This window comes from Ambystoma mexicanum, chromosome 2q, assembly GCF_040938575.1.
Source record: "Ambystoma mexicanum isolate Mex_15411 chromosome 2q, UKY_AmexF1_1, whole genome shotgun sequence".
NCBI classification, from domain to species: Eukaryota; Metazoa; Chordata; class Amphibia; order Caudata; family Ambystomatidae; genus Ambystoma; species Ambystoma mexicanum.
This window is the reverse complement of record NC_090924.1, coordinates 129090825-129116529: the sequence shown is the minus strand read 5'-3', so window position 1 is coordinate 129116529 and position 25705 is coordinate 129090825. Positions and strand designations below refer to the sequence as shown.

At 47.5% G+C, this 25705-nt stretch overlaps 16 non-coding genes across 16 annotated transcripts; all 16 read right to left on the bottom strand.

Annotated features, from left to right (window-relative positions):
• Positions 1 to 1106: 1106 nt before the first annotated feature.
• TRNAV-UAC (transfer RNA valine (anticodon UAC)) lies at positions 1107 to 1179 on the bottom strand. Its single transcript has one exon. It is a non-coding gene; the product is annotated as a tRNA-Val (tRNA).
• Positions 1180 to 1593: 414 nt separating this feature from the next.
• TRNAP-CGG (transfer RNA proline (anticodon CGG)) lies at positions 1594 to 1665 on the bottom strand. Its single transcript has one exon. It is a non-coding gene; the product is annotated as a tRNA-Pro (tRNA).
• Positions 1666 to 4409: 2744 nt separating this feature from the next.
• Positions 4410 to 4482, bottom strand: TRNAV-UAC (transfer RNA valine (anticodon UAC)). Its single transcript has one exon. It is a non-coding gene; the product is annotated as a tRNA-Val (tRNA).
• Positions 4483 to 4896: 414 nt separating this feature from the next.
• On the bottom strand, positions 4897 to 4968 carry TRNAP-CGG (transfer RNA proline (anticodon CGG)). Its single transcript has one exon. It is a non-coding gene; the product is annotated as a tRNA-Pro (tRNA).
• A 2783-nt stretch (positions 4969 to 7751) lies between these two features.
• Positions 7752 to 7824, bottom strand: TRNAV-UAC (transfer RNA valine (anticodon UAC)). Its single transcript has one exon. It is a non-coding gene; the product is annotated as a tRNA-Val (tRNA).
• Positions 7825 to 8238: 414 nt separating this feature from the next.
• On the bottom strand, positions 8239 to 8310 carry TRNAP-CGG (transfer RNA proline (anticodon CGG)). The gene has a single exon. It is a non-coding gene; the product is annotated as a tRNA-Pro (tRNA).
• A 2679-nt stretch (positions 8311 to 10989) lies between these two features.
• Positions 10990 to 11062, bottom strand: TRNAV-UAC (transfer RNA valine (anticodon UAC)). The gene has a single exon. It is a non-coding gene; the product is annotated as a tRNA-Val (tRNA).
• Positions 11063 to 11476: 414 nt separating this feature from the next.
• TRNAP-CGG (transfer RNA proline (anticodon CGG)) lies at positions 11477 to 11548 on the bottom strand. The gene has a single exon. It is a non-coding gene; the product is annotated as a tRNA-Pro (tRNA).
• A 2731-nt stretch (positions 11549 to 14279) lies between these two features.
• On the bottom strand, positions 14280 to 14352 carry TRNAV-UAC (transfer RNA valine (anticodon UAC)). Its single transcript has one exon. It is a non-coding gene; the product is annotated as a tRNA-Val (tRNA).
• A 414-nt stretch (positions 14353 to 14766) lies between these two features.
• Positions 14767 to 14838, bottom strand: TRNAP-CGG (transfer RNA proline (anticodon CGG)). Its single transcript has one exon. It is a non-coding gene; the product is annotated as a tRNA-Pro (tRNA).
• Positions 14839 to 17497: 2659 nt separating this feature from the next.
• Positions 17498 to 17570, bottom strand: TRNAV-UAC (transfer RNA valine (anticodon UAC)). Its single transcript has one exon. It is a non-coding gene; the product is annotated as a tRNA-Val (tRNA).
• A 414-nt stretch (positions 17571 to 17984) lies between these two features.
• On the bottom strand, positions 17985 to 18056 carry TRNAP-CGG (transfer RNA proline (anticodon CGG)). The gene has a single exon. It is a non-coding gene; the product is annotated as a tRNA-Pro (tRNA).
• Positions 18057 to 20774: 2718 nt separating this feature from the next.
• Positions 20775 to 20847, bottom strand: TRNAV-UAC (transfer RNA valine (anticodon UAC)). The gene has a single exon. It is a non-coding gene; the product is annotated as a tRNA-Val (tRNA).
• Positions 20848 to 21261: 414 nt separating this feature from the next.
• TRNAP-CGG (transfer RNA proline (anticodon CGG)) lies at positions 21262 to 21333 on the bottom strand. Its single transcript has one exon. It is a non-coding gene; the product is annotated as a tRNA-Pro (tRNA).
• A 2757-nt stretch (positions 21334 to 24090) lies between these two features.
• On the bottom strand, positions 24091 to 24163 carry TRNAV-UAC (transfer RNA valine (anticodon UAC)). The gene has a single exon. It is a non-coding gene; the product is annotated as a tRNA-Val (tRNA).
• Positions 24164 to 24577: 414 nt separating this feature from the next.
• TRNAP-CGG (transfer RNA proline (anticodon CGG)) lies at positions 24578 to 24649 on the bottom strand. The gene has a single exon. It is a non-coding gene; the product is annotated as a tRNA-Pro (tRNA).
• Between the last annotated feature and the right edge of the window lie 1056 nt (positions 24650 to 25705).

The window sequence follows — 25705 nt, the reverse complement described above, 5'->3', positions numbered from 1 at the left end:
CAGCCTAAAACATACGTCCTATCAAGCATGCGCACATATACAAGTATGCCTGTTGAGGGTCTATGCAGCGTACAGAGGGAAGGACATATTTCCACTTTGAGATCGGACGGCCAAAACTCACAAGCAAATCAAGGAATGTTACTGAGAGCTAACAGAGAACACAAAGTGCTTGTCGCAAGGACATGGCAGGCAAAGAGGTTCAGGAAGTGAATTGTTCATCGACTACTGCTTACCGAGAAAGCCAGAGAGTCTGTCCAATGAAAATAACATTGGAAAAAAAAAAAGGAGCTCAAGTTACCCACCTTGATCGGGCTCCTCCGGACCTCTCGCACCCAAAGCGAGAATCATACCCCTAGACCAACGAGCCACGGTCCTGTGATCATCTGACGGAATTGTACTCAGCGTTTCCACCCCCCTTAGGCTTCGAGGCCAAGAATGCCTATTCCTGAAGTTTGTTCCTGCCGCTGAAAGCCTTGTCGGTGTATGAGCCAAATGAATGCCCCAGTCGGCACGCTCTGACTGTCTTCATAGCTCTTCTTCTCGTCCTGAAGGTGTTGGCACATTGACATCAGGATCAATGAAGCTGGTGGCACACCCTCCCTTCCATTCGCCCGTGAAGGGTACGTATAAAAGAGCTGTTGATGCACAGAAGAAGAAATCTAGCACAACACCAACGCGGTCTGCTGATCAATTGAAAGTGGACAAAGTGAGCGAGTGAGAGCCTTCATTTTGCACCGGATCTGCATTGGCAGAAGCTCTGAGGGCTAGGAATTTTCTTTTGCCCTTGAAAAAAAGAAAAATCCAATATCACATCTGCCTGGGTGCATGAACATTGCTCAGGGAAAAGCAGCGCCACCCTTCTGTAAGAAATAGCATTGCACAACTGCTCCCTCAGCTTTCCATCCAACTATACATAAGCACGCACATATGCAGGCATGCAATTTTAATTCATCACATATTCGGAGCAAATGTGAGTGCGCTCGTCTACTCAGAATTTATTTCAAAGCGTGTCAGAGGAACTGCTTCTTCCGTTGCAACTGCAAATAAGTTCATGGCTTGAGCTTCGAGATGGTGGAACATGAAAAGTGTAAAATGCCACCCTCTGCTGTTTCTGCCCGGTCTCGAACCAGGGACCTTTCGCGTGTAAGGCGAACGTGATAACCACTACACTACAGAAACTGCTGCATGCTATGCCCTCTGGCGGTTGAGAGAATAGGGTCAAGTAACAGTGCAATTGTCTCTGTTTGAACACTTATCAAATGCCTCACGCCCAAAGCTTTACAAATGCAGCTCATCACACACACGGCGTTACAAGCATGAACACTCAGACAAGTGTGCCAGCTGAGAGGCCGTGCAGTCTGAAGATGTAAGGGCCTCTTTAGGCATTGGTATGGGACAGCCATGAATTAACAAACAAATCCAGAAAGGTGACTGAGAGCTACTTGGGACTCCTTAATGCATGGCGCAATGAGGCGGTCCGCAAAGAGGCTTAGGAAGCCCAATGTTCATCGACCATTGTCCATCCATCAGTCCAGAGTCTATAGAATTGAAAAACACATGTGTAAAAAAGTATCGGGCCAGGCACCAATCAATGGGCTCGTCCGGGATTTGAACCCGGGACCTCTCGCACCCGAAGCGAGAATCATACCCCTAGACCAACGAGCCTACACTTGCAGAGTAGTCTAGACAATATGTAGGGATTTGACTTGGCAGTTGTACCTCTTGAGGATTGTAGCACAAGAGTATCTCTTCCTAACGTTTGCTCCTAAAGCCCGTCCTCGTCCCTAAATGATGCAAAGGCTGAGCGTCTTCACAGGTCTACTCCTCATCCCGAAGGTTGGTGGACCATTGACATCAGGGTGAAAGGTGCTTGCGATACACTGTTCCTTCCTTCCTTCCTTCCTTCCTTCCTTCCTTCCTTCCTTCCTTCCTTCCTTCCTTCCTTCCTTCCTTCCTTCCTTCCTTCCTTCCTTCCTTCCTTCCTTCCTTCCTTCCTTCCTTCCTTCCTTCCTTCCTTCCTTCCTTCCTTCCTTCCTTCCTTCCTTCCTTCCTTCCTTCCTTCCTTCCTTCCTTCCTTCCTTCCTTCCTTCCTTCCTCTTATGCTGTTTATGTAATAAGAGGGGACGATACACAGAAGAGAGAGAGTGGCCCAACACACTAGACTAGCAGTCTTCTGATCAATCTGCAGCTGGCAAGGTGGGGGAGAGACTTTATTTTGCACCTGCTGGGATATGCATTGGCAGAAGCTCTGAGGGCTGGGCCTTTCCTTTTGCCTGTAAAAACAAAAAGCAGCCCTCCTCCCTCCAGCCCTGAGAGCATGGGCGTGACACTGGCAAAAGCAGCATCTCCCCTTTGGTAAAGATGACCATTGCACAGCTGCTCACTCAGAGCTCGATCGTGCTCGATCAGGCGAGATATATATTTAGGTCACCAGCAAAGTCTGTTCTCTTTTCTTGCGTAGGGTGAGCATTCACAGAGCCCAGCTTCGTTGACAAGAGTGCAAAAGGTGTATACTAAAAGCTTTCTGCTTTACTTGAGCGCCATGGCCGTTATTATATTTTGGCTGCTCCAAGCAATCTCTGTCCAGCCTATGCAAATTTCCAGCTCAAATTTTCCCAGCACTCAAAAAGTCCCTCCTCCCGCCAGCTATGCTTTCAGGAAGTTCAGCAGAAGCAGTCCAACTTCTGTTCCCAGTTCAGAGGAAAAGCTTTCTCGGGCCAGAGAAAGCCAGGGAATCACTGTACCGGCAAGTGCATTTCTTACAACTGGTAATCCCTCAGAACACAGAAATGAAGAAGCTGTATATGAAAATGTGATATTTCTTTGGTACACTAACCTATGTAACTAATATGCACCATTTCAGAGGACGGAGCGGACCCAACTGTGATCCCAGAGACCCAAATACCCAGCAGTAGGGAAAAGAAATCCTCTCTGTGCTCTGCAACATTACATACACAAAATGAAGGCGCGTGCATTTTATTATTGGCCCCATATACACAATACATGTGAGGATGCTTGCCTTCCCAGTGTATTTCTCAAGCTCTTGAGAGCATATGCTATTTCCATGGGAACGCAAATAAGTTCATACTTTACATTTGTGTGTGACAAAAGGGGAAAAAAACGATTTTGTGTAAAATGCCAGCAGAGAGTGTTTCTGCCCGGTCTCGAACGTGCTAACCACTACACTACAGAAACAACTGCTTGCATCCCTTTGTAGGGACTGGGAGAACAGGTGCAAAGGGCTTTGCAAGTGGACCTGCTTAAAGACTAATCAAATGCCTTGCGCCTGAAGCTCACACAATCCAGCCTAAAACATACGTCCTATCAAGCATGCGCACATATACAAGTATGCCTGTTGAGGGTCTATGCAGCGTACAGAGGGAAGGACATATTTCCACTTTGAGATCGGACGGCCAAAACTCACAAGCAAATCAAGGAATGTTACTGAGAGCTAACAGAGAACACAAAGTGCTTGTCGCAAGGACATGGCAGGCAAAGAGGTTCAGGAAGTGAATTGTTCATCGACTACTGCTTACCGAGAAAGCCAGAGAGTCTGTCCAATGAAAATAACATTGGAAAAAAAAAAAGGAGCTCAAGTTACCCACCTTGATCGGGCTCCTCCGGACCTCTCGCACCCAAAGCGAGAATCATACCCCTAGACCAACGAGCCACGGTCCTGTGATCATCTGACGGAATTGTACTCAGCGTTTCCACCCCCCTTAGGCTTCGAGGCCAAGAATGCCTATTCCTGAAGTTTGTTCCTGCCGCTGAAAGCCTTGTCGGTGTATGAGCCAAATGAATGCCCCAGTCGGCACGCTCTGACTGTCTTCATAGCTCTTCTTCTCGTCCTGAAGGTGTTGGCACATTGACATCAGGATCAATGAAGCTGGTGGCACACCCTCCCTTCCATTCGCCCGTGAAGGGTACGTATAAAAGAGCTGTTGATGCACAGAAGAAGAAATCTAGCATAACACCAACGCGGTCTGCTGATCAATTGAAAGTGGACAAAGTGAGCGAGTGAGAGCCTTCATTTTGCACCGGATCTGCATTGGCAGAAGCTCTGAGGGCTAGGAATTTTCTTTTGCCCTTGAAAAAAAGAAAAATCCAATATCACATCTGCCTGGGTGCATGAACATTGCTCAGGGAAAAGCAGCGCCACCCTTCTGTAAGAAATAGCATTGCACAACTGCTCCCTCAGCTTTCCATCCAACTATACATAAGCACGCACATATGCAGGCATGCAATTTTAATTCATCACATATTCGGAGCAAATGTGAGTGCGCTCGTCTACTCAGAATTTATTTCAAAGCGTGTCAGAGGAACTGCTTCTTCCGTTGCAACTGCAAATAAGTTCATGGCTTGAGCTTCGAGATGGTGGAACATGAAAAGTGTAAAATGCCACCCTCTGCTGTTTCTGCCCGGTCTCGAACCAGGGACCTTTCGCGTGTAAGGCGAACGTGATAACCACTACACTACAGAAACTGCTGCATGCTATGCCCTCTGGCGGTTGAGAGAATAGGGTCAAGTAACAGTGCAATTGTCTCTGTTTGAACACTTATCAAATGCCTCACGCCCAAAGCTTTACAAATGCAGCTCATCACACACACGGCGTTACAAGCATGAACACTCAGACAAGTGTGCCAGCTGAGAGGCCGTGCAGTCTGAAGATGTAAGGGCCTCTTTAGGCATTGGTATGGGACAGCCATGAATTAACAAACAAATCCAGAAAGGTGACTGAGAGCTACTTGGGACTCCTTAATGCATGGCGCAATGAGGCGGTCCGCAAAGAGGCTTAGGAAGCCCAATGTTCATCGACCATTGTCCATCCATCAGTCCAGAGTCTATAGAATTGAAAAACACATGTGTAAAAAAGTATCGGGCCAGGCACCAATCAATGGGCTCGTCCGGGATTTGAACCCGGGACCTCTCGCACCCGAAGCGAGAATCATACCCCTAGACCAACGAGCCTACACTTGCAGAGTAGTCTAGACAATATGTAGGGATTTGACTTGGCAGTTGTACCTCTTGAGGATTGTAGCACAAGAGTATCTCTTCCTAACGTTTGCTCCTAAAGCCCGTCCTCGTCCCTAAATGATGCAAAGGCTGAGCGTCTTCACAGGTCTACTCCTCATCCCGAAGGTTGGTGGACCATTGACATCAGGGTGAAAGGTGCTTGCGATACACTGTTCCTTCCTTCCTTCCTTCCTTCCTTCCTTCCTTCCTTCCTTCCTTCCTTCCTTCCTTCCTTCCTTCCTTCCTTCCTTCCTTCCTTCCTTCCTTCCTTCCTTCCTTCCTTCCTTCCTTCCTTCCTTCCTTCCTTCCTTCCTTCCTTCCTTCCTTCCTTCCTTCCTTCCTTCCTTCCTTCCTTCCTTCCTTCCTTCCTTCCTTCCTTCCTTCCTTCCTTCCTTCCTTCCTTCCTTCCTTCCTTCCTTCCTTCCTCTTATGCTGTTTATGTAATAAGAGGGGACGATACACAGAAGAGAGAGAGTGGCCCAACACACTAGACTAGCAGTCTTCTGATCAATCTGCAGCTGGCAAGGTGGGGGAAAGACTTTATTTTGCACCTGCTGGGATATGCATTGGCAGAAGCTCTGAGGGCTGGGCCTTTCCTTTTGCCTGTAAAAACAAAAAGCAGCCCTCCTCCCTCCAGCCCTGAGAGCATGGGTGTGACACTGGCAAAAGCAGCATCTCCCCTTTGGTAAAGATGACCATTGCAAAGCTGCTCACTCAGAGCTCGATCGTGCTCGATCAGGCGAGATATATTTAGGTCACCAGCAAAGTCTGTTCTCTTTTCTTGCGTAGGGTGAGCATTCACAGAGCCCAGCTTCGTTGACAAGAGTGCAAAAGGTGTATACTAAAAGCTTTCTGCTTTACTTGAGCGCCATGGCCGTTATTATATTTTGGCTGCTCCAAGCAATCTCTGTCCAGCCTATGCAAATTTCCAGCTCAAATTTTCCCAGCACTCAAAAAGTCCCTCCTCCCGCCAGCTATGCTTTCAGGAAGTTCAGCAGAAGCAGTCCAACTTCTGTTCCCAGTTCAGAGGAAAAGCTTTCTCGGGCCAGAGAAAGCCAGGGAATCACTGTACCGGCAAGTGCATTTCTTACAACTGGTAATCCCTCAGAACACAGAAATGAAGAAGCTGTATATGAAAATGTGATATTTCTTTGGTACACTAACCTATGTAACTAATATCCACCATTTCAGAGGACGGAGCGGACCCAACTGTGATCCCAGAGACCCAAATACCCAGCAGTAGGGAAAAGAAATCCTCTCTGTGCTCTGCAACATTACATACACAAAATGAAGGCGCGTGCATTTTATTATTGGCCCCATATACACAATACATGTGAGGATGCTTGCCTTCCCAGTGTATTTCTCAAGCTCTTGAGAGCATATGCTATTTCCATGGGAACGCAAATAAGTTCATACTTTACATTTGTGTGTGACAAAAGGGGAAAAAAACGATTTTGTGTAAAATGCCAGCAGAGAGTGTTTCTGCCCGGTCTCGAACGTGCTAACCACTACACTACAGAAACAACTGCTTGCATCCCTTTGTAGGGACTGGGAGAACAGGTGCAAAGGGCTTTGCAAGTGGACCTGCTTAAAGACTAATCAAATGCCTTGCGCCTGAAGCTCACACAATCCAGCCTAAAACATACGTCCTATCAAGCATGCGCACATATACAAGTATGCCTGTTGAGGGTCTATGCAGCGTACAGAGGGAAGGACATATTTCCACTTTGAGATCGGACGGCCAAAACTCACAAGCAAATCAAGGAATGTTACTGAGAGCTAACAGAGAACACAAAGTGCTTGTCGCAAGGACATGGCAGGCAAAGAGGTTCAGGAAGTGAATTGTTCATCGACTACTGCTTACCGAGAAAGCCAGAGAGTCTGTCCAATGAAAATAACATTGGAAAAAAAAAAAAGGAGCTCAAGTTACCCACCTTGATCGGGCTCCTCCGGACCTCTCGCACCCAAAGCGAGAATCATACCCCTAGACCAACGAGCCACGGTCCTGTGATCATCTGACGGAATTGTACTCAGCGTTTCCACCCCCCTTAGGCTTCGAGGCCAAGAATGCCTATTCCTGAAGTTTGTTCCTGCCGCTGAAAGCCTTGTCGGTGTATGAGCCAAATGAATGCCCCAGTCGGCACGCTCTGACTGTCTTCATAGCTCTTCTTCTCGTCCTGAAGGTGTTGGCACATTGACATCAGGATCAATGAAGCTGGTGGCACACCCTCCCTTCCATTCGCCCGTGAAGGGTACGTATAAAAGAGCTGTTGATGCACAGAAGAAGAAATCTAGCACAACACCAACGCGGTCTGCTGATCAATTGAAAGTGGACAAAGTGAGCGAGTGAGAGCCTTCATTTTGCACCGGATCTGCATTGGCAGAAGCTCTGAGGGCTAGGAATTTTCTTTTGCCCTTGAAAAAAAGAAAAATCCAATATCACATCTGCCTGGGTGCATGAACATTGCTCAGGGAAAAGCAGCGCCACCCTTCTGTAAGAAATAGCATTGCACAACTGCTCCCTCAGCTTTCCATCCAACTATACATAAGCACGCACATATGCAGGCATGCAATTTTAATTCATCACATATTCGGAGCAAATGTGAGTGCGCTCGTCTACTCAGAATTTATTTCAAAGCGTGTCAGAGGAACTGCTTCTTCCGTTGCAACTGCAAATAAGTTCATGGCTTGAGCTTCGAGATGGTGGAACATGAAAAGTGTAAAATGCCACCCTCTGCTGTTTCTGCCCGGTCTCGAACCAGGGACCTTTCGCGTGTAAGGCGAACGTGATAACCACTACACTACAGAAACTGCTGCATGCTATGCCCTCTGGCGGTTGAGAGAATAGGGTCAAGTAACAGTGCAATTGTCTCTGTTTGAACACTTATCAAATGCCTCACGCCCAAAGCTTTACAAATGCAGCTCATCACACACACGGCGTTACAAGCATGAACACTCAGACAAGTGTGCCAGCTGAGAGGCCGTGCAGTCTGAAGATGTAAGGGCCTCTTTAGGCATTGGTATGGGACAGCCATGAATTAACAAACAAATCCAGAAAGGTGACTGAGAGCTACTTGGGACTCCTTAATGCATGGCGCAATGAGGCGGTCCGCAAAGAGGCTTAGGAAGCCCAATGTTCATCGACCATTGTCCATCCATCAGTCCAGAGTCTATAGAATTGAAAAACACATGTGTAAAAAAGTATCGGGCCAGGCACCAATCAATGGGCTCGTCCGGGATTTGAACCCGGGACCTCTCGCACCCGAAGCGAGAATCATACCCCTAGACCAACGAGCCTACACTTGCAGAGTAGTCTAGACAATATGTAGGGATTTGACTTGGCAGTTGTACCTCTTGAGGATTGTAGCACAAGAGTATCTCTTCCTAACGTTTGCTCCTAAAGCCCGTCCTCGTCCCTAAATGATGCAAAGGCTGAGCGTCTTCACAGGTCTACTCCTCATCCCGAAGGTTGGTGGACCATTGACATCAGGGTGAAAGGTGCTTGCGATACACTGTTCCTTCCTTCCTTCCTTCCTTCCTTCCTTCCTTCCTTCCTTCCTTCCTTCCTTCCTTCCTTCCTTCCTTCCTTCCTTCCTTCCTTCCTTCCTTCCTTCCTTCCTTCCTTCCTTCCTTCCTTCCTTCCTTCCTTCCTTCCTTCCTTCCTCTTATGCTGTTTATGTAATAAGAGGGGACGATACACAGAAGAGAGAGAGTGGCCCAACACACTAGACTAGCAGTCTTCTGATCAATCTGCAGCTGGCAAGGTGGGGGAAAGACTTTATTTTGCACCTGCTGGGATATGCATTGGCAGAAGCTCTGAGGGCTGGGCCTTTCCTTTTGCCTGTAAAAACAAAAAGCAGCCCTCCTCCCTCCAGCCCTGAGAGCATGGGTGTGACACTGGCAAAAGCAGCATCTCCCCTTTGGTAAAGATGACCATTGCAAAGCTGCTCACTCAGAGCTCGATCGTGCTCGATCAGGCGAGATATATTTAGGTCACCAGCAAAGTCTGTTCTCTTTTCTTGCGTAGGGTGAGCATTCACAGAGCCCAGCTTCGTTGACAAGAGTGCAAAAGGTGTATACTAAAAGCTTTCTGCTTTACTTGAGCGCCATGGCCGTTATTATATTTTGGCTGCTCCAAGCAATCTCTGTCCAGCCTATGCAAATTTCCAGCTCAAATTTTCCCAGCACTCAAAAAGTCCCTCCTCCCGCCAGCTATGCTTTCAGGAAGTTCAGCAGAAGCAGTCCAACTTCTGTTCCCAGTTCAGAGGAAAAGCTTTCTCGGGCCAGAGAAAGCCAGGGAATCACTGTACCGGCAAGTGCATTTCTTACAACTGGTAATCCCTCAGAACACAGAAATGAAGAAGCTGTATATGAAAATGTGATATTTCTTTGGTACACTAACCTATGTAACTAATATCCACCATTTCAGAGGACGGAGCGGACCCAACTGTGATCCCAGAGACCCAAATACCCAGCAGTAGGGAAAAGAAATCCTCTCTGTGCTCTGCAACATTACATACACAAAATGAAGGCGCGTGCATTTTATTATTGGCCCCATATACACAATACATGTGAGGATGCTTGCCTTCCCAGTGTATTTCTCAAGCTCTTGAGAGCATATGCTATTTCCATGGGAACGCAAATAAGTTCATACTTTACATTTGTGTGTGACAAAAGGGGAAAAAAACGATTTTGTGTAAAATGCCAGCAGAGAGTGTTTCTGCCCGGTCTCGAACGTGCTAACCACTACACTACAGAAACAACTGCTTGCATCCCTTTGTAGGGACTGGGAGAACAGGTGCAAAGGGCTTTGCAAGTGGACCTGCTTAAAGACTAATCAAATGCCTTGCGCCTGAAGCTCACACAATCCAGCCTAAAACATACGTCCTATCAAGCATGCGCACATATACAAGTATGCCTGTTGAGGGTCTATGCAGCGTACAGAGGGAAGGACATATTTCCACTTTGAGATCGGACGGCCAAAACTCACAAGCAAATCAAGGAATGTTACTGAGAGCTAACAGAGAACACAAAGTGCTTGTCGCAAGGACATGGCAGGCAAAGAGGTTCAGGAAGTGAATTGTTCATCGACTACTGCTTACCGAGAAAGCCAGAGAGTCTGTCCAATGAAAATAACATTGGAAAAAAAAAAAAGGAGCTCAAGTTACCCACCTTGATCGGGCTCCTCCGGACCTCTCGCACCCAAAGCGAGAATCATACCCCTAGACCAACGAGCCACGGTCCTGTGATCATCTGACGGAATTGTACTCAGCGTTTCCACCCCCCTTAGGCTTCGAGGCCAAGAATGCCTATTCCTGAAGTTTGTTCCTGCCGCTGAAAGCCTTGTCGGTGTATGAGCCAAATGAATGCCCCAGTCGGCACGCTCTGACTGTCTTCATAGCTCTTCTTCTCGTCCTGAAGGTGTTGGCACATTGACATCAGGATCAATGAAGCTGGTGGCACACCCTCCCTTCCATTCGCCCGTGAAGGGTACGTATAAAAGAGCTGTTGATGCACAGAAGAAGAAATCTAGCACAACACCAACGCGGTCTGCTGATCAATTGAAAGTGGACAAAGTGAGCGAGTGAGAGCCTTCATTTTGCACCGGATCTGCATTGGCAGAAGCTCTGAGGGCTAGGAATTTTCTTTTGCCCTTGAAAAAAAGAAAAATCCAATATCACATCTGCCTGGGTGCATGAACATTGCTCAGGGAAAAGCAGCGCCACCCTTCTGTAAGAAATAGCAATGCACAACTGCTCCCTCAGCTTTCCATCCAACTATACATAAGCACGCACATATGCAGGCATGCAATTTTAATTCATCACATATTCGGAGCAAATGTGAGTGCGCTCGTCTACTCAGAATTTATTTCAAAGCGTGTCAGAGGAACTGCTTCTTCCGTTGCAACTGCAAATAAGTTCATGGCTTGAGCTTCGAGATGGTGGAACATGAAAAGTGTAAAATGCCACCCTCTGCTGTTTCTGCCCGGTCTCGAACCAGGGACCTTTCGCGTGTAAGGCGAACGTGATAACCACTACACTACAGAAACTGCTGCATGCTATGCCCTCTGGCGGTTGAGAGAATAGGGTCAAGTAACAGTGCAATTGTCTCTGTTTGAACACTTATCAAATGCCTCACGCCCAAAGCTTTACAAATGCAGCTCATCACACACACGGCGTTACAAGCATGAACACTCAGACAAGTGTGCCAGCTGAGAGGCCGTGCAGTCTGAAGATGTAAGGGCCTCTTTAGGCATTGGTATGGGACAGCCATGAATTAACAAACAAATCCAGAAAGGTGACTGAGAGCTACTTGGGACTCCTTAATGCATGGCGCAATGAGGCGGTCCGCAAAGAGGCTTAGGAAGCCCAATGTTCATCGACCATTGTCCATCCATCAGTCCACAGTCTATAGAATTGAAAAACACATGTGTAAAAAAGTATCGGGCCAGGCACCAATCAATGGGCTCGTCCGGGATTTGAACCCGGGACCTCTCGCACCCGAAGCGAGAATCATACCCCTAGACCAACGAGCCTACACTTGCAGAGTAATCTAGACAATATGTAGGGATTTGACTTGGCAGTTGTACCTCTTGAGGATTGTAGCACAAGAGTATCTCTTCCTAACGTTTGCTCCTAAAGCCCGTCCTCGTCCCTAAATGATGCAAAGGCTGAGCGTCTTCACAGGTCTACTCCTCATCCCGAAGGTTGGTGGACCATTGACATCAGGGTGAAAGGTGCTTGCGATACACTGTTCCTTCCTTCCTTCCTTCCTTCCTTCCTTCCTTCCTTCCTTCCTTCCTTCCTTCCTTCCTTCCTTCCTTCCTTCCTTCCTTCCTTCCTTCCTTCCTTCCTTCCTTCCTTCCTTCCTTCCTTCCTTCCTTCCTTCCTTCCTTCCTTCCTTCCTTCCTTCCTTCCTTCCTTCCTTCCTTCCTTCCTTCCTTCCTTCCTTCCTCTTATGCTGTTTATGTAATAAGAGGGGACGATACACAGAAGAGAGAGAGTGGCCCAACACACTAGACTAGCAGTCTTCTGATCAATCTGCAGCTGGCAAGGTGGGGGAGAGACTTTATTTTGCACCTGCTGGGATATGCATTGGCAGAAGCTCTGAGGGCTGGGCCTTTCCTTTTGCCTGTAAAAACAAAAAGCAGCCCTCCTCCCTCCAGCCCTGAGAGCATGGGCGTGACACTGGCAAAAGCAGCATCTCCCCTTTGGTAAAGATGACCATTGCACAGCTGCTCACTCAGAGCTCGATCGTGCTCGATCAGGCGAGATATATTTATGTCACCAGCAAAGTCTGTTCTCTTTTCTTGCGTAGGGTGAGCATTCACAGAGCCCAGCTTCGTTGACAAGAGTGCAAAAGGTGTATACTAAAAGCTTTCTGCTTTACTTGAGCGCCATGGCCGTTATTATATTTTGGCTGCTCCAAGCAATCCCTGTCCAGCCTATGCAAATTTCCAGCTCAAATTTTCCCAGCACTCAAAAAGTCCCTCCTCCCGCCAGCTATGCTTTCAGGAAGTTCAGCAGAAGCAGTCCAACTTCTGTTCCCAGTTCAGAGGAAAAGCTTTCTCGGGCCAGAGAGAGCCAGGGAATCACTGTACCGGCAAGTGCATTTCTTACAACTGGTAATCCCTCAGAACACAGAAATGAAGAAGCTGTATATGAAAATGTGATATTTCTTTGGTACACTAACCTATGTAACTAATATGCACCATTTCAGAGGACGGAGCGGACCCAACTGTGATCCCAGAGACCCAAATACCCAGCAGTAGGGAAAAGAAATCCTCTCTGTGCTCTGCAACATTACATACACAAAATGAAGGCGCGTGCATTTTATTATTGGCCCCATATACACAATACATGTGAGGATGCTTGCCTTCCCAGTGTATTTCTCAAGCTCTTGAGAGCATATGCTATTTCCATGGGAACGCAAATAAGTTCATACTTTACATTTGTGTGTGACAAAAGGGGAAAAAAACGATTTTGTGTAAAATGCCAGCAGAGAGTGTTTCTGCCCGGTCTCGAACGTGCTAACCACTACACTACAGAAACAACTGCTTGCATCCCTTTGTAGGGACTGGGAGAACAGGTGCAAAGGGCTTTGCAAGTGGACCTGCTTAAAGACTAATCAAATGCCTTGCGCCTGAAGCTCACACAATCCAGCCTAAAACATACGTCCTATCAAGCATGCGCACATATACAAGTATGCCTGTTGAGGGTCTATGCAGCGTACAGAGGGAAGGACATATTTCCACTTTGAGATCGGACGGCCAAAACTCACAAGCAAATCAAGGAATGTTACTGAGAGCTAACAGAGAACACAAAGTGCTTGTCGCAAGGACATGGCAGGCAAAGAGGTTCAGGAAGTGAATTGTTCATCGACTACTGCTTACCGAGAAAGCCAGAGAGTCTGTCCAATGAAAATAACATTGGAAAAAAAAAAAAGGAGCTCAAGTTACCCACCTTGATCGGGCTCCTCCGGACCTCTCGCACCCAAAGCGAGAATCATACCCCTAGACCAACGAGCCACGGTCCTGTGATCATCTGACGGAATTGTACTCAGCGTTTCCACCCCCCTTAGGCTTCGAGGCCAAGAATGCCTATTCCTGAAGTTTGTTCCTGCCGCTGAAAGCCTTGTCGGTGTATGAGCCAAATGAATGCCCCAGTCGGCACGCTCTGACTGTCTTCATAGCTCTTCTTCTCGTCCTGAAGGTGTTGGCACATTGACATCAGGATCAATGAAGCTGGTGGCACACCCTCCCTTCCATTCGCCCGTGAAGGGTACGTATAAAAGAGCTGTTGATGCACAGAAGAAGAAATCTAGCACAACACCAACGCGGTCTGCTGATCAATTGAAAGTGGACAAAGTGAGCGAGTGAGAGCCTTCATTTTGCACCGGATCTGCATTGGCAGAAGCTCTGAGGGCTAGGAATTTTCTTTTGCCCTTGAAAAAAAGAAAAATCCAATATCACATCTGCCTGGGTGCATGAACATTGCTCAGGGAAAAGCAGCACCACCCTTCTGTAAGAAATAGCATTGCACAACTGCTCCCTCAGCTTTCCATCCAACTATACATAAGCACGCACATATGCAGGCATGCAATTTTAATTCATCACATATTCGGAGCAAATGTGAGTGCGCTCGTCTACTCAGAATTTATTTCAAAGCGTGTCAGAGGAACTGCTTCTTCCGTTGCAACTGCAAATAAGTTCATGGCTTGAGCTTCGAGATGGTGGAACATGAAAAGTGTAAAATGCCACCCTCTGCTGTTTCTGCCCGGTCTCGAACCAGGGACCTTTCGCGTGTAAGGCGAACGTGATAACCACTACACTACAGAAACTGCTGCATGCTATGCCCTCTGGCGGTTGAGAGAATAGGGTCAAGTAACAGTGCAATTGTCTCTGTTTGAACACTTATCAAATGCCTCACGCCCAAAGCTTTACAAATGCAGCTCATCACACACACGGCGTTACAAGCATGAACACTCAGACAAGTGTGCCAGCTGAGAGGCCGTGCAGTCTGAAGATGTAAGGGCCTCTTTAGGCATTGGTATGGGACAGCCATGAATTAACAAACAAATCCAGAAAGGTGACTGAGAGCTACTTGGGACTCCTTAATGCATGGCGCAATGAGGCGGTCCGCAAAGAGGCTTAGGAAGCCCAATGTTCATCGACCATTGTCCATCCATCAGTCCACAGTCTATAGAATTGAAAAACACATGTGTAAAAAAGTATCGGGCCAGGCACCAATCAATGGGCTCGTCCGGGATTTGAACCCGGGACCTCTCGCACCCGAAGCGAGAATCATACCCCTAGACCAACGAGCCTACACTTGCAGAGTAGTCTAGACAATATGTAGGGATTTGACTTGGCAGTTGTACCTCTTGAGGATTGTAGCACAAGAGTATCTCTTCCTAACGTTTGCTCCTAAAGCCCGTCCTCGTCCCTAAATGATGCAAAGGCTGAGCGTCTTCACAGGTCTACTCCTCATCCCGAAGGTTGGTGGACCATTGACATCAGGGTGAAAGGTGCTTGCGATACACTGTTCCTTCCTTCCTTCCTTCCTTCCTTCCTTCCTTCCTTCCTTCCTTCCTTCCTTCCTTCCTTCCTTCCTTCCTTCCTTCCTTCCTTCCTTCCTTCCTTCCTTCCTTCCTTCCTTCCTTCCTTCCTTCCTCTTATGCTGTTTATGTAATAAGAGGGGACGATACACAGAAGAGAGAGAGTGGCCCAACACACTAGACTAGCAGTCTTCTGATCAATCTGCAGCTGGCAAGGTGGGGGAGAGACTTTATTTTGCACCTGCTGGGATATGCATTGGCAGAAGCTCTGAGGGCTGGGCCTTTCCTTTTGCCTCTAAAAACAAAAAGCAGCCCTCCTCCCTCCAGCCCTGAGAGCATGGGCGTGACACTGGCAAAAGCAGCATCTCCCCTTTGGTAAAGATGACCATTGCACAGCTGCTCACTCAGAGCTCGATCGTGCTCGATCAGGCGAGATATATTTAGGTCACCAGCAAAGTCTGTTCTCTTTTCTTGCGTAGGGTGAGCATTCACAGAGCCCAGCTTCGTTGACAAGAGTGCAAAAGGTGTATACTAAAAGCTTTCTGCTTTACTTGAGCGCCATGGCCGTTATTATATTTTGGCTGCTCCAAGCAATCTCTGTCCAGCCTATGCAAATTTCCAGCTCAAATTTTCCCAGCACTCAAAAAGTCCCTCCTCCCGCCAGCTATGCTTTCAGGAAGTTCAGCAGAAGCAGTCCAACTTCTGTTCCCAGTTCAGAGGAAAAGCTTTCTCGGGCCAGAGAAAGCCAGGGAATCACTGTACCGGCAAGTGCATTTCTTACAACTGGTAATCCCTCAGAACACAGAAATGAAGAAGCTGTATATGAAAATGTGATATTTCTTTGGTACACTAACCTATGTAACTAATATGCACCATTTCAGAGGACGGAGCGGACCCAACTGTGATCCCAGAGACCCAAATACCCAGCAGTAGGGAAAAGAAATCCTCTCTGTGCTCTGCAACATTACATACACAAAATGAAGGCGCGTGCATTTTATTATTGGCCCCATATACACAATACATGTGAGGATGCTTGCCTTCCCAGTGTATTTCTCAAGCTCTTGAGAGCATATGCTATTTCCATGGGAACGCAAATAAGTTCATACTTTACATTTGTGTGTGACAAAAGGGGAAAAAAACGATTTTGTGTAAAATGCCAGCAGAGAGTGTTTCTGCCCGGTCTCGAACGTGCTAACCACTACACTACAGAAACAACTGCTTGCATCCCTTTGTAGGGACTGGGAGAACAGGTGCAAAGGGCTTTGCAAGTGGACCTGCTTAAAGACTAATCAAATGCCTTGCGCCTGAAGCTCACACAATCCAGCCTAAAACATACGTCCTATCAAGCATGCGCACATATACAAGTATGCCTGTTGAGGGTCTATGCAGCGTACAGAGGGAAGGACATATTTCCACTTTGAGATCGGACGGCCAAAACTCACAAGCAAATCAAGGAATGTTACTGAGAGCTAACAGAGAACACAAAGTGCTTGTCGCAAGGACATGGCAGGCAAAGAGGTTCAGGAAGTGAATTGTTCATCGACTACTGCTTACCGAGAAAGCCAGAGAGTCTGTCCAATGAAAATAACATTGGAAAAAAAAAAAAGGAGCTCAAGTTACCCACCTTGATCGGGCTCCTCCGGACCTCTCGCACCCAAAGCGAGAATCATACCCCTAGACCAACGAGCCACGGTCCTGTGATCATCTGACGGAATTGTACTCAGCGTTTCCACCCCCCTTAGGCTTCGAGGCCAAGAATGCCTATTCCTGAAGTTTGTTCCTGCCGCTGAAAGCCTTGTCGGTGTATGAGCCAAATGAATGCCCCAGTCGGCACGCTCTGACTGTCTTCATAGCTCTTCTTCTCGTCCTGAAGGTGTTGGCACATTGACATCAGGATCAATGAAGCTGGTGGCACACCCTCCCTTCCATTCGCCCGTGAAGGGTACGTATAAAAGAGCTGTTGATGCACAGAAGAAGAAATCTAGCACAACACCAACGCGGTCTGCTGATCAATTGAAAGTGGACAAAGTGAGCGAGTGAGAGCCTTCATTTTGCACCGGATCTGCATTGGCAGAAGCTCTGAGGGCTAGGAATTTTCTTTTGCCCTTGAAAAAAAGAAAAATCCAATATCACATCTGCCTGGGTGCATGAACATTGCTCAGGGAAAAGCAGCGCCACCCTTCTGTAAGAAATAGCATTGCACAACTGCTCCCTCAGCTTTCCATCCAACTATACATAAGCACGCACATATGCAGGCATGCAATTTTAATTCATCACATATTCGGAGCAAATGTGAGTGCGCTCGTCTACTCAGAATTTATTTCAAAGCGTGTCAGAGGAACTGCTTCTTCCGTTGCAACTGCAAATAAGTTCATGGCTTGAGCTTCGAGATGGTGGAACATGAAAAGTGTAAAATGCCACCCTCTGCTGTTTCTGCCCGGTCTCGAACCAGGGACCTTTCGCGTGTAAGGCGAACGTGATAACCACTACACTACAGAAACTGCTGCATGCTATGCCCTCTGGCGGTTGAGAGAATAGGGTCAAGTAACAGTGCAATTGTCTCTGTTTGAACACTTATCAAATGCCTCACGCCCAAAGCTTTACAAATGCAGCTCATCACACACACGGCGTTACAAGCATGAACACTCAGACAAGTGTGCCAGCTGAGAGGCCGTGCAGTCTGAAGATGTAAGGGCCTCTTTAGGCATTGGTATGGGACAGCCATGAATTAACAAACAAATCCAGAAAGGTGACTGAGAGCTACTTGGGACTCCTTAATGCATGGCGCAATGAGGCGGTCCGCAAAGAGGCTTAGGAAGCCCAATGTTCATCGACCATTGTCCATCCATCAGTCCACAGTCTATAGAATTGAAAAACACATGTGTAAAAAAGTATCGGGCCAGGCACCAATCAATGGGCTCGTCCGGGATTTGAACCCGGGACCTCTCGCACCCGAAGCGAGAATCATACCCCTAGACCAACGAGCCTACACTTGCAGAGTAGTCTAGACAATATGTAGGGATTTGACTTGGCAGTTGTACCTCTTGAGGATTGTAGCACAAGAGTATCTCTTCCTAACGTTTGCTCCTAAAGCCCGTCCTCGTCCCTAAATGATGCAAAGGCTGAGCGTCTTCACAGGTCTACTCCTCATCCCGAAGGTTGGTGGACCATTGACATCAGGGTGAAAGGTGCTTGCGATACACTGTTCCTTCCTTCCTTCCTTCCTTCCTTCCTTCCTTCCTTCCTTCCTTCCTTCCTTCCTTCCTTCCTTCCTTCCTTCCTTCCTTCCTTCCTTCCTTCCTTCCTTCCTTCCTTCCTTCCTTCCTTCCTTCCTTCCTTCCTTCCTTCCTTCCTTCCTTCCTTCCTTCCTTCCTTCCTTCCTTCCTTCCTTCCTCTTATGCTGTTTATGTAATAAGAGGGGACGATACACAGAAGAGAGAGAGTGGCCCAACACACTAGACTAGCAGTCTTCTGATCAATCTGCAGCTGGCAAGGTGGGGGAGAGACTTTATTTTGCACCTGCTGGGATATGCATTGGCAGAAGCTCTGAGGGCTGGGCCTTTCCTTTTGCCTGTAAAAACAAAAAGCAGCCCTCCTCCCTCCAGCCCTGAGAGCATGGGCGTGACACTGGCAAAAGCAGCATCTCCCCTTTGGTAAAGATGACCATTGCACAGCTGCTCACTCAGAGCTCGATCGTGCTCGATCAGGCGAGATATATTTATGTCACCAGCAAAGTCTGTTCTCTTTTCTTGCGTAGGGTGAGCATTCACAGAGCCCAGCTTCGTTGACAAGAGTGCAAAAGCTGTATACTAAAAGCTTTCTGCTTTACTTGAGCGCCATGGCCGTTATTATATTTTGGCTGCTCCAAGCAATCTCTGTCCAGCCTATGCAAATTTCCAGCTCAAATTTTCCCAGCACTCAAAAAGTCCCTCCTCCCGCCAGCTATGCTTTCAGGAAGTTCAGCAGAAGCAGTCCAACTTCTGTTCCCAGTTCAGAGGAAAAGCTTTCTCGGGCCAGAGAAAGCCAGGGAATCACTGTACCGGCAAGTGCATTTCTTACAACTGGTAATCCCTCAGAACACAGAAATGAAGAAGCTGTATATGAAAATGTGATATTTCTTTGGTACACTAACCTATGTAACTAATATGCACCATTTCAGAGGACGGAGCGGACCCAACTGTGATCCCAGAGACCCAAATACCCAGCAGTAGGGAAAAGAAATCCTCTCTGTGCTCTGCAACATTACATACACAAAATGAAGGCGCGTGCATTTTATTATTGGCCCCATATACACAATACATGTGAGGATGCTTGCCTTCCCAGTGTATTTCTCAAGCTCTTGAGAGCATATGCTATTTCCATGGGAACGCAAATAAGTTCATACTTTACATTTGTGTGTGACAAAAGGGGAAAAAAACGATTTTGTGTAAAATGCCAGCAGAGAGTGTTTCTGCCCGGTCTCGAACGTGCTAACCACTACACTACAGAAACAACTGCTTGCATCCCTTTGTAGGGACTGGGAGAACAGGTGCAAAGGGCTTTGCAAGTGGACCTGCTTAAAGACTAATCAAATGCCTTGCGCCTGAAGCTCACACAATCCAGCCTAAAACATACGTCCTATCAAGCATGCGCACATATACAAGTATGCCTGTTGAGGGTCTATGCAGCGTACAGAGGGAAGGACATATTTCCACTTTGAGATCGGACGGCCAAAACTCACAAGCAAATCAAGGAATGTTACTGAGAGCTAACAGAGAACACAAAGTGCTTGTCGCAAGGACATGGCAGGCAAAGAGGTTCAGGAAGTGAATTGTTCATCGACTACTGCTTACCGAGAAAGCCAGAGAGTCTGTCCAATGAAAATAACATTGGAAAAAAAAAAAGGAGCTCAAGTTACCCACCTTGATCGGGCTCCTCCGGACCTCTCGCACCCAAAGCGAGAATCATACCCCTAGACCAACGAGCCACGGTCCTGTGATCATCTGACGGAATTGTACTCAGCGTTTCCACCCCCCTTAGGCTTCGAGGCCAAGAATGCCTATTCCTGAAGTTTGTTCCTGCCGCTGAAAGCCTTGTCGGTGTATGAGCCAAATGAATGCCCCAGTCGGCACGCTCTGACTGTCTTCATAGCTCTTCTTCTCGTCCTGAAGGTGTTGGCACATTGACATCAGGATCAATGAAGCTGGTGGCACACCCTCCCTTCCATTCGCCCGTGAAGGGTACGTATAAAAGAGCTGTTGATGCACAGAAGAAGAAATCTAGCACAACACCAACGCGGTCTGCTGATCAATTGAAAGTGGACAAAGTGAGCGAGTGAGAGCCTTCATTTTGCACCGGATCTGCATTGGCAGAAGCTCTGAGGGCTAGGAATTTTCTTTTGCCCTTGAAAAAAAGAAAAATCCAATATCACATCTGCCTGGGTGCATGAACATTGCTCAGGGAAAAGCAGCGCCACCCTTCTGTAAGAAATAGCATTGCACAACTGCTCCCTCAGCTTTCCATCCAACTATACATAAGCACGCACATATGCAGGCATGCAATTTTAATTCATCACATATTCGGAGCAAATGTGAGTGCGCTCGTCTACTCAGAATTTATTTCAAAGCGTGTCAGAGGAACTGCTTCTTCCGTTGCAACTGCAAATAAGTTCATGGCTTGAGCTTCGAGATGGTGGAACATGAAAAGTGTAAAATGCCACCCTCTGCTGTTTCTGCCCGGTCTCGAACCAGGGACCTTTCGCGTGTAAGGCGAACGTGATAACCACTACACTACAGAAACTGCTGCATGCTATGCCCTCTGGCGGTTGAGAGAATAGGGTCAAGTAACAGTGCAATTGTCTCTGTTTGAACACTTATCAAATGCCTCACGCCCAAAGCTTTACAAATGCAGCTCATCACACACACGGCGTTACAAGCATGAACACTCAGACAAGTGTGCCAGCTGAGAGGCCGTGCAGTCTGAAGATGTAAGGGCCTCTTTAGGCATTGGTATGGGACAGCCATGAATTAACAAACAAATCCAGAAAGGTGACTGAGAGCTACTTGGGACTCCTTAATGCATGGCGCAATGAGGCGGTCCGCAAAGAGGCTTAGGAAGCCCAATGTTCATCGACCATTGTCCATCCATCAGTCCAGAGTCTATAGAATTGAAAAACACATGTGTAAAAAAGTATCGGGCCAGGCACCAATCAATGGGCTCGTCCGGGATTTGAACCCGGGACCTCTCGCACCCGAAGCGAGAATCATACCCCTAGACCAACGAGCCTACACTTGCAGAGTAGTCTAGACAATATGTAGGGATTTGACTTGGCAGTTGTACCTCTTGAGGATTGTAGCACAAGAGTATCTCTTCCTAACGTTTGCTCCTAAAGCCCGTCCTCGTCCCTAAATGATGCAAAGGCTGAGCGTCTTCACAGGTCTACTCCTCATCCCGAAGGTTGGTGGACCATTGACATCAGGGTGAAAGGTGCTTGCGATACACTGTTCCTTCCTTCCTTCCTTCCTTCCTTCCTTCCTTCCTTCCTTCCTTCCTTCCTTCCTTCCTTCCTTCCTTCCTTCCTTCCTTCCTTCCTTCCTTCCTTCCTTCCTTCCTTCCTTCCTTCCTTCCTTCCTTCCTTCCTTCCTTCCTTCCTTCCTTCCTTCCTTCCTTCCTTCCTTCCTTCCTTCCTTCCTTCCTTCCTTCCTTCCTTCCTTCCTTCCTTCCTTCCTCTTATGCTGTTTATGTAATAAGAGGGGACGATACACAGAAGAGAGAGAGTGGCCCAACACACTAGACTAGCAGTCTTCTGATCAATCTGCAGCTGGCAAGGTGGGGGAGAGACTTTATTTTGCACCTGCTGGGATATGCATTGGCAGAAGCTCTGAGGGCTGGGCCTTTCCTTTTGCCTGTAAAAACAAAAAGCAGCCCTCCTCCCTCCAGCCCTGAGAGCATGGGCGTGACACTGGCAAAAGCAGCATCTCCCCTTTGGTAAAGATGACCATTGCACAGCTGCTCACTCAGAGCTCGATCGTGCTCGATCAGGCGAGATATATATTTAGGTCACCAGCAAAGTCTGTTCTCTTTTCTTGCGTAGGGTGAGCATTCACAGAGCCCAGCTTCGTTGACAAGAGTGCAAAAGGTGTATACTAAAAGCTTTCTGCTTTACTTGAGCGCCATGGCCGTTATTATATTTTGGCTGCTCCAAGCAATCCCTGTCCAGCCTATGCAAATTTCCAGCTCAAATTTTCCCAGCACTCAAAAAGTCCCTCCTCCCGCCAGCTATGCTTTCAGGAAGTTCAGCAGAAGCAGTCCAACTTCTGTTCCCAGTTCAGAGGAAAAGCTTTCTCGGGCCAGAGAGAGCCAGGGAATCACTGTACCGGCAAGTGCATTTCTTACAACTGGTAATCCCTCAGAACACAGAAATGAAGAAGCTGTATATGAAAATGTGATATTTCTTTGGTACACTAACCTATGTAACTAATATGCACCATTTCAGAGGACGGAGCGGACCCAACTGTGATCCCAGAGACCCAAATACCCAGCAGTAGGGAAAAGAAATCCTCTCTGTGCTCTGCAACATTACATACACAAAATGAAGGCGCGTGCATTTTATTATTGGCCCCATATACACAATACATGTGAGGATGCTTGCCTTCCCAGTGTATTTCTCAAGCTCTTGAGAGCATATGCTATTTCCATGGGAACGCAAATAAGTTCATACTTTACATTTGTGTGTGACAAAAGGGGAAAAAAACGATTTTGTGTAAAATGCCAGCAGAGAGTGTTTCTGCCCGGTCTCGAACGTGCTAACCACTACACTACAGAAACAACTGCTTGCATCCCTTTGTAGGGACTGGGAGAACAGGTGCAAAGGGCTTTGCAAGTGGACCTGCTTAAAGACTAATCAAATGCCTTGCGCCTGAAGCTCACACAATCCAGCCTAAAACATACGTCCTATCAAGCATGCGCACATATACAAGTATGCCTGTTGAGGGTCTATGCAGCGTACAGAGGGAAGGACATATTTCCACTTTGAGATCGGACGGCCAAAACTCACAAGCAAATCAAGGAATGTTACTGAGAGCTAACAGAGAACACAAAGTGCTTGTCGCAAGGACATGGCAGGCAAAGAGGTTCAGGAAGTGAATTGTTCATCGACTACTGCTTACCGAGAAAGCCAGAGAGTCTGTCCAATGAAAATAACATTGGAAAAAAAAAAAAGGAGCTCAAGTTACCCACCTTGATCGGGCTCCTCCGGACCTCTCGCACCCAAAGCGAGAATCATACCCCTAGACCAACGAGCCACGGTCCTGTGATCATCTGACGGAATTGTACTCAGCGTTTCCACCCCCCTTAGGCTTCGAGGCCAAGAATGCCTATTCCTGAAGTTTGTTCCTGCCGCTGAAAGCCTTGTCGGTGTATGAGCCAAATGAATGCCCCAGTCGGCACGCTCTGACTGTCTTCATAGCTCTTCTTCTCGTCCTGAAGGTGTTGGCACATTGACATCAGGATCAATGAAGCTGGTGGCACACCCTCCCTTCCATTCGCCCGTGAAGGGTACGTATAAAAGAGCTGTTGATGCACAGAAGAAGAAATCTAGCACAACACCAACGCGGTCTGCTGATCAATTGAAAGTGGACAAAGTGAGCGAGTGAGAGCCTTCATTTTGCACCGGATCTGCATTGGCAGAAGCTCTGAGGGCTAGGAATTTTCTTTTGCCCTTGAAAAAAAGAAAAATCCAATATCACATCTGCCTGGGTGCATGAACATTGCTCAGGGAAAAGCAGCGCCACCCTTCTGTAAGAAATAGCATTGCACAACTGCTCCCTCAGCTTTCCATCCAACTATACATAAGCACGCACATATGCAGGCATGCAATTTTAATTCATCACATATTCGGAGCAAATGTGAGTGCGCTCGTCTACTCAGAATTTATTTCAAAGCGTGTCAGAGGAACTGCTTCTTCCGTTGCAACTGCAAATAAGTTCATGGCTTGAGCTTCGAGATGGTGGAACATGAAAAGTGTAAAATGCCACCCTCTGCTGTTTCTGCCCGGTCTCGAACCAGGGACCTTTCGCGTGTAAGGCGAACGTGATAACCACTACACTACAGAAACTGCTGCATGCTATGCCCTCTGGCGGTTGAGAGAATAGGGTCAAGTAACAGTGCAATTGTCTCTGTTTGAACACTTATCAAATGCCTCACGCCCAAAGCTTTACAAATGCAGCTCATCACACACACGGCGTTACAAGCATGAACACTCAGACAAGTGTGCCAGCTGAGAGGCCGTGCAGTCTGAAGATGTAAGGGCCTCTTTAGGCATTGGTATGGGACAGCCATGAATTAACAAACAAATCCAGAAAGGTGACTGAGAGCTACTTGGGACTCCTTAATGCATGGCGCAATGAGGCGGTCCGCAAAGAGGCTTAGGAAGCCCAATGTTCATCGACCATTGTCCATCCATCAGTCCACAGTCTATAGAATTGAAAAACACATGTGTAAAAAAGTATCGGGCCAGGCACCAATCAATGGGCTCGTCCGGGATTTGAACCCGGGACCTCTCGCACCCGAAGCGAGAATCATACCCCTAGACCAACGAGCCTACACTTGCAGAGTAGTCTAGACAATATGTAGGGATTTGACTTGGCAGTTGTACCTCTTGAGGATTGTAGCACAAGAGTATCTCTTCCTAACGTTTGCTCCTAAAGCCCGTCCTCGTCCCTAAATGATGCAAAGGCTGAGCGTCTTCACAGGTCTACTCCTCATCCCGAAGGTTGGTGGACCATTGACATCAGGGTGAAAGGTGCTTGCGATACACTGTTCCTTCCTTCCTTCCTTCCTTCCTTCCTTCCTTCCTTCCTTCCTTCCTTCCTTCCTTCCTTCCTTCCTTCCTTCCTTCCTTCCTTCCTTCCTTCCTTCCTTCCTTCCTTCCTTCCTTCCTTCCTTCCTTCCTTCCTTCCTTCCTTCCTTCCTCTTATGCTGTTTATGTAATAAGAGGGGACGATACACAGAAGAGAGAGAGTGGCCCAACACACTAGACTAGCAGTCTTCTGATCAATCTGCAGCTGGCAAGGTGGGGGAGAGACTTTATTTTGCACCTGCTGGGATATGCATTGGCAGAAGCTCTGAGGGCTGGGCCTTTCCTTTTGCCTGTAAAAACAAAAAGCAGCCCTCCTCCCTCCAGCCCTGAGAGCATGGGCGTGACACTGGCAAAAGCAGCATCTCCCCTTTGGTAAAGATGACCATTGCACAGCTGCTCACTCAGAGCTCGATCGTGCTCGATCAGGCGAGATATATTTAGGTCACCAGCAAAGTCTGTTCTCTTTTCTTGCGTAGGGTGAGCATTCACAGAGCCCAGCTTCGTTGACAAGAGTGCAAAAGGTGTATACTAAAAGCTTTCTGCTTTACTTGAGCGCCATGGCCGTTATTATATTTTGGCTGCTCCAAGCAATCTCTGTCCAGCCTATGCAAATTTCCAGCTCAAATTTTCCCAGCACTCAAAAAGTCCCTCCTCCCGCCAGCTATGCTTTCAGGAAGTTCAGCAGAAGCAGTCCAACTTCTGTTCCCAGTTCAGAGGAAAAGCTTTCTCGGGCCAGAGAAAGCCAGGGAATCACTGTACCGGCAAGTGCATTTCTTACAACTGGTAATCCCTCAGAAC